Below are 6,873 nucleotides of genomic sequence, written 5' to 3' on the forward strand. Positions count from 1 at the left end.
CCTTGCTTATGATAAACAGGTCCCAAATAATTTTCCTATCTAAGTATTTGAATTTGGAATTAAAAAGTTGGCTGTTATAATGAGTTTACTGTGAGTAGAATCATTGGTGAGGACTGTCACTTTCAAGGGGTAGTAAAAAGCTGCTCTCCAAAAGAGAGGATAATAAGCAGAGAATGGCCAGCAGTGGAGCAGGCATAGGGGCACAGGTTTGAAATTCTAGAACTTGGGAGGCTGATGTAGGAGGATCATGAGTTTAAGACCAGCCTGGGCTATATAGTAAGTCACTATCTGAAAAAAGAGCAAGAGAAAAGAAGGAAGGAGGGAAGGAAGGAAGGAAGAAAGGAAGAAAAGAAAGGAAAAAAAGAAAAGAAGCTGAAGATTAGAGAGAACATACAGTCCAATTTCCATTAGGGCTAGATATAGTCTTTAAGTAATTTTATTTCAATATTTCATTACATTCTTTGTATTCTTAAAATGAAATTACTCTTCTAGACTTTTACTAAATGAATTTTTGTTTTTGTAATCAAATTAAGGCTAAAATAATAGGACAGTTATTGTGAGGCTCATTTGTATATTGACTGCATAGAGTCTGAAATGAATTATATAATCCATAGAAAATGGAAAATTTCCTTTTTCTTACTGTTTTAAAATATTGTTTACAGGCTTTTCTTTTTGATTAGAAATATGTAAAGAATTATAAACCTGATTTAATAAGGGATTTCTAGCTGGAAATTATGGGGAAATAAAATTAAAAAGAAAAACTAGAATATGAATCCATAAATATACCAATCTTAATAATTACTTATCATTTAAATGGTTTTATACAGATGTTCAAACTCCCAGTGCCACCCTCTCTCCACAGGCCTCAGTCCTCCCCATGGGAATGTTACTGAAGCAGAGGCCCTCAGTGCCTTCCACTCTCTTGGAAAATCCCTGCATCTTTCTGTCAATAATGTTTTCTTTCTTCGTCCTGAAATATTCTTGATGATCTCTACGTATGTGGAAGTGATGCTTCTACTCCTGTCCTGTCAGTGTTTCCTGATTCTGCCAATGATGTCATCACAAACCCTTCCTTGGGTGTGTACACTCATGCTCTAAGACAGATCTTGCTAAATGTTGTGACTCTGCTAGGATTAGGACTTTTTATCATTTCTCACTGTTTTGCTCCTAAGCACTTCAGACATGGTTTAGAGTCCATGACTTATTTTTCTAATCACATCACTGTGCCTCCTCAGCACCCTTGCTAATCTCTTTTTCCATAACATCATGTTGACTTTAAAGTCATGACTACCAACTTCAATTTAGAGCTTATGGCTACCAGCAATCTAAGGAAATTTTGTTAGCCATTTCCCTCTCTGACTCTGTGGGATTTTTTTCCCCATGACTTCTCATTTCCTGTCAAATATCTGTTAACCCTTCCTCTCCCTTTGCTCTCCACCCATGAACTAGCCTCAGAAACAATCAGAAGAGAATTACTACATACTCTTCCCACGACACTTGCTCATTTTACTTTAATAATTCTTCAGTACTATCTGTGGCCAACCTTTTCAATTAGATCCCCCTTATTTCCTAAGTACCTAATGACAGAAATCTTGCAAGTGTCTCCTACCTCTCCAGAAACATTGGTTTTATCATTATTTATGCTGGGTCTTCCCTCATCAGCATGCAAAGATGTTGTACCAAATTCCATTTTTATTTTACTTAGAATGTTTATATATATTTAAAGTGATCTGTGGTATTGGTTTAGTCTACCTACTTTCTTAATAGTCTTTATTCCTTGAGAGCTGGTGAAGATTATTGAATAGCATCTTTTCATATGGTCTAATGAGTCTTGATAGGTAGCATTTTGATAATTTTTTAGAAACAAAAGATGAAATGGATATGGAACCGAATTCAGCATCCAGAATTGATACCTTATTTTGGTCCTTCTCTTGTTTCTTTATTATTTCATTCCCATACATACTCTTCCTGTGCCAAGTACAGTTAAGAGGAAAGATAGATTATGCTTAAGAACTATGCAGATTGGATCTTGTTAGGACACTAATCAAATCTTGTGATGATAAATCAAATTTCCTCCAAGGATTTTTGGGCTTCAAATACAGAATTTAGGCAGGTCTCTTCATTAATTTACAAGAACTGTCTATCCTAATCTTGACTTAAGCATTTTGTTTAGGGAACAGAATATCTCAAAATATGCAATATGGTGTCACTTTCTTTGAGGCATAGATTACTATTAGACATAATATAAAACAAGCAAACAAAAAACTGTTTCTGAAACATAAATTTATACATTCATATGATCATAGTAATACCATATTTATATTATTTAGAATAAAAGTTGGTGATTTTGAACTGTGTGAATTCATTTCTTCATGAAAAAATTTAAAAAATCATTTTTTTCTTAGCATCTTGTCATTTTTAAGTGCTCTACAGTACAATCTAATAGCATGAACAACCTCACACCTCAGGAGGTAAGAATAAATAAGTAAACTAAAGTAAAACTTTAGTAAACTGAATATTAAAAATTTAAAAACCTAAGCATATAAATCCAGACATAAACATCTAAAATATATATCCAAAACATATAAAAATTTTTAAAAAGCATTAATCACTAAATCTCTAATTTAAAACTTTAAGTCTCTTTCTGAAGGAAAACATCAGTATGACTATTTATATTTAATATATCATTAAAAAATAAAGCTTGCATCCTGTCTGGGGAATACAAAATGTTTAGTAGTCTAAGAATAATGAAAACATTCAAAGAATGGAGCAGTGGTAATTACAATATCTTAGTATGCTTCAGCTCTTTTTAATAATCATACATTGTATTGTCTTCTTAAAATGACTTAAAAATTCAATTTAACCATGTTTAAAATAAAACCTATTTTGGAGCTTTATATAAACAAAACATATTCATTGTCTTTATATAAATAATCATGCTATGTCAATTAATCTCCTAAAATTATTATATGGCTTTATTATAAAGTGAAGGTTACATGTGTATAATATAAACATTATATAATTATTGTTATGATTTTAAAAGCTCATCACTACCAGAAAATATTAAAGATAAACACTTAGCAATATACATCAACTAAATAAGAAAAACATTTGCTACTTAGTAAAAGCTCCATCCAAATTTAGGCTAGTGATTTGTCTCTTTCTAAGAGCTTAGATATAATATAACCCACGTAATTTCCTTTCAAGCATTCTAATTTTGAGTTGGCTGGTGACTTGAAAAGATAAATTAAAGATGCATTTTGATTTAAGATAGTGTCTGCTTCATCTGGATTTCCTTGAAAACAAATAAGAAGGCTTTTTAATGGAGAATAATGTATCGTTCTATTTTTTTGGTGGTGGTAGTACTGGAGTTTGAACTCAGGACTTTATGCTTGCTAAGCAAACACTGTACCCCTGGAGCCACTCCACAAGACAAAAATGATATTTTTATAAAAATTATTTACAGCTCTGGTTTAAGATGATCTTACATATGCTTTCAATTTTAAATATAGTATTTTCTAAATATCAAAAATGTATTTAACATTAGTTAAAGTATTCTTAATGTTAAAAATCACAATACCACTTTGGTACACAGATTTCATTCACCTTATTTCTCAGCTCATAAGTATTCATGATAATAGAATTGTTTAGCTTTCAACTTGTAACTCATGCCCTGAATCTGCATTAAGAGTACTGCTGAACACCTGCCTGCACTTAATGGGTCTCTTCTGTTAAATCCATCCTATGTAATCCACTCCATATTCTCACTCTTAAAATAGTTACATCAATTAAAGAATACTTTGATTTCAGTATTTCCTCAAACATTGAATACTATTGTCTAGAAAATTAAGTTTAATGTAAGTCTGTCATTCCAGGTCCCAAGTTTGTCATTAGCAATCTTCACACCAGATATGCTGTCACCTAAACCTAAATAAGCTGCCGGTGGAGTAGCTCAAGTGATAAAGAGCCTGACTAACAAGCATGAAGTCCTGAGTTTAAACCCCAGTATCACAAGGAAAAACAATACCTCTCCTCCTAAACATAAACAAGTCTTATTCCTTACCTTGCACTTACATTTTCCCATTTCAAGTATTCTTTCCTTCTCTTAACTAGACCCTTTCTTTTTTTTTTTTTTTTTTGAAAATAATGGAAGTTATTTGCAAAATATATAATAAGAGAGTAAGGCCAATGTTAATACACAGAGTTCTTTCCATATAAGTAAAATTTATGTTCATTTTACTTTATTTTTTTGGTTTGCTTTTGAGACAGGGTCTCAGTGTACAGCCCAGGCTGGCATCAAACTTGTGGGCCTCCTGCTTCAGCCACCTGAGGGCTGGGATTACATGTGTGTGCCACAACACCTAGCTAAGTTTTTGTTTCTTTTTCCTCTTCTGGGGGTGATGTCTAGAGATGTTTGTAATGGTAACTAGACCTTTCATGAGACAAACTAGGTCCCACAATTCTTCCCAAAGCACTTTCTCCCATTACACTATACATAGGTTTCTCTTTTGAATGCTCAGGAGCTTCACATAGATCCTAGAATACACTCTCTCGTGCTGTTAATTATTTAAAAAATTTCCCCTGGCTCTTCCAACCTCCTTGAGAAATCAGTGAGATCACAGAATATATCATATATCCCTTTATATTAGGACCACATAAATGTTAAATAGTTGTTTAGGACTAGTTTATTATCTAATTAAAGTGCATTTTGATTAATTCATTTTAAAATACACAATATTCTATGTCACAAATGATATATTCACTTAAATATTTTAATTTTTTGAAATATATTTTAAGTGATAAAATTGTAAGATTGAGATTATTTCACTTGTGATGATGCAAAACTCTTGGTTATTACAAGATAGAGACAACTGTTTGTACCATTCATTGCAACTAGGTGCAATAAGCAGATCTTAATTTTAAGAATGATGTATGCCTTCAACAATTGTCAAAATTGGACAAGCTTTACCAAATCAAACTGAATCTAAATGCATCCCACATGCCTTGATTCTAACACCACATGAAAAAAATTCTCAGAAAAAAGAAACCCATGCTTCATGGATGCGTTCATGGCACAGTACTGCTACCCCTTGAGAGGAGTCGACTGTGAAAAACTGTATCTGAAAGATACTGGATTTCTTGATAGTTTTAAATAGCTATAAGGAATACAGAAATACCATTAAATAGGAAATCATCTACAATCAAGTGTAATTGGCAATTAACTGAATTATGATTTTTAAAAAATTAACTCACTCATCTGTAAATAGAATAAAGAAGCACAATGGCAAAAAAATCCCACTTTCAAATGCACAGTCATGACCAGTGCTCAAGGGCTTGATGCATGGACTCGCTTTCCTCTGACCGTTTTACATTTGTGTCATTAAGATGGGTTTTGTTGCATAACTTTTGATAATTGTTTGATTTTATCAAAATCACTTGAAAAGTTACATAGTTCTGAACATAACATCTATTAATTTGATATATGCTAAGTAGCTATGTAGTTATACATGTGGGGCTGTATAGTCTTATAACTATGCTTTACATTTTATTTTATTAATAAATCTTGAAAACGAGTGCTTTTCTCAGAACACAGAAAACCACTCTATAATAAGTGAGTCAAGACAACTTCATAGAAGAACCAGACAATTCAGTAATGCAGAACTATAGTAGAATAAATCAAAATTCCAGATATTTCTTAAGATACTGATGTAGTAAGGCAGGGATGAACAAAAATTATATGGAAATGAGATTCAGATTTCTATTCTAAAGAAATAGAATCAGCCAACTTTACCAGGTATGTTATGCTATCCTGTTCTCATACTATAAGCTATCAGTTTAGGTTTACTAAAATTATTTTAAAGTCAAAGGAGCTGAATCTAAGGCATGCTGAATGATTTTGCCATGACTACAGAGATGATATATCTGTTTCCAGTAGAAGGTACCATGTCTGGCTTAAATACCTCCACCTTTATTAAGAGAAAATCAGCCATAAGTTGAATGCACTCAGACCATTGGAGGATCTCCTTTTCTGAATACATTTCTTGGTATCCTATAAATTTCATTTTATTTAACTAAGTTATTATTATGCTATCAACCATGCATCTTAAGATGTTTTTATAACCAACCAAGAAAATCTTTGTCATATTTAATATAGGAAAACATTTCTGAAGACATATATTATCCAACTAGATCTTATGCCCTGTCATCTCCACTCACCCTCTTAGTTTTTACGTTTAGAACTGTCTTCATCCTTTGGTTCTCACACTTAACTTAATTTTCTTTACTGATGGACTTAGTGATTTTCAAAGAAAAGTGAGTCATATATATCCCTAGCATGCATACTTTAGTAGTACAAGCCACTAAAAGAAAACACACATTATAGTCAAGAGTGAGCTTTTTGTGCTCGCTTCTGCAGCACATATATTAAAATTGGAATGGTACAGAGAAGATTAGCATGGTTTCTGCACAAGGATGACATGCAAATTCGTGAAGTGTTCTATTAAAAAAAATGTGAGCTTTTCCTCAATTGTACCTTCATGAATTTTCTGGCAAAAATTCTACAAAGGACTCTTTCACCACCAAAACCTCTCATTCCCTGCACACCTTCATATAGATCTCTTCGTTGCAATAGGAATGGTGTTGACACAATGCTATGTCTCCAAGAAATGCTGGAACAGAGAATGAAACTGATCACCTCTCCTTTAACTTGGTTAGTTCCACAAGCTCCTCTTTATCTTGTGGAAATTCAGGATGACCTTACCTCCAAAGACACAATCTAAAAATGCATTTATATGTGCAACCTTACTGGTTTGCCAGAAACCAATCAGTTCTGGACAAACCAAGATCAACTCTCACTTTGCTTTTATGGAAAAT

The 6,873-nt window shown here is 32.7% G+C and overlaps 1 non-coding gene across 1 annotated transcript; it reads left to right on the forward strand.

Annotated features, from left to right (window-relative positions):
- Positions 1-6,399: 6,399 nt before the first annotated feature.
- On the forward strand, positions 6,400-6,506 carry LOC141421003 (U6 spliceosomal RNA). The gene has a single exon (XR_012445711.1). It is a non-coding gene; the product is annotated as a U6 spliceosomal RNA (small nuclear RNA).
- Positions 6,507-6,873: the final 367 nt, after the last annotated feature.

The sequence above is a fragment of the Castor canadensis genome, chromosome 2 (genome assembly GCF_047511655.1).
Source record: "Castor canadensis chromosome 2, mCasCan1.hap1v2, whole genome shotgun sequence".
Classification (NCBI taxonomy): domain Eukaryota; kingdom Metazoa; phylum Chordata; class Mammalia; order Rodentia; family Castoridae; genus Castor; species Castor canadensis.